Source organism: Cynoglossus semilaevis, chromosome 20 (genome assembly GCF_000523025.1).
Source record: "Cynoglossus semilaevis isolate Cse_v1.0 chromosome 20, Cse_v1.0, whole genome shotgun sequence".
Lineage (NCBI taxonomy): Eukaryota > Metazoa > Chordata > Actinopteri > Pleuronectiformes > Cynoglossidae > Cynoglossus > Cynoglossus semilaevis.
Window position 1 is genome coordinate 5,910,759 of NC_024326.1, and position 374 is coordinate 5,911,132.

The window sequence follows — 374 nt, forward strand, 5'->3', positions numbered from 1 at the left end:
ATATATATATATATATCCTTTACTTTACTATACTGCACAGCAATTTAAGATTTTCTCCTGCTTTTGCACTACACATTACTTCATTGAAAATATTTTATACTATTTTATCTGCCTTCTTGTCTATGGGCTATCAGCGCTGTCCACAGCGAGTCTCACAAAAAAAGGACACAACAACAGGAAAACATCCAAAAGTGTGCAGTCGTTTTTTTCCCCCAAACCAAACGACACTGAAGTGGGAAAACAATTGCGGCAGCCGATGTAACCAGTGTTGTCCATGGGGAACAACATGCATATTCATATATATATATATATATATATATATATATATATATATACAGTGGGTACGGAAAGTATTCAGCCCCCTTTGAATTTGT

At 35.0% G+C, this 374-nt stretch overlaps 1 protein-coding gene across 1 annotated transcript in view; it reads right to left on the reverse strand.

Annotated features, from left to right (window-relative positions):
- si:ch73-71c20.5 (DUF4748 domain-containing protein) overlaps positions 1–374 on the reverse strand; it is a 3,982-nt gene that overhangs the window by 1,408 nt on the left and 2,200 nt on the right. The window lies entirely within an intron of this gene.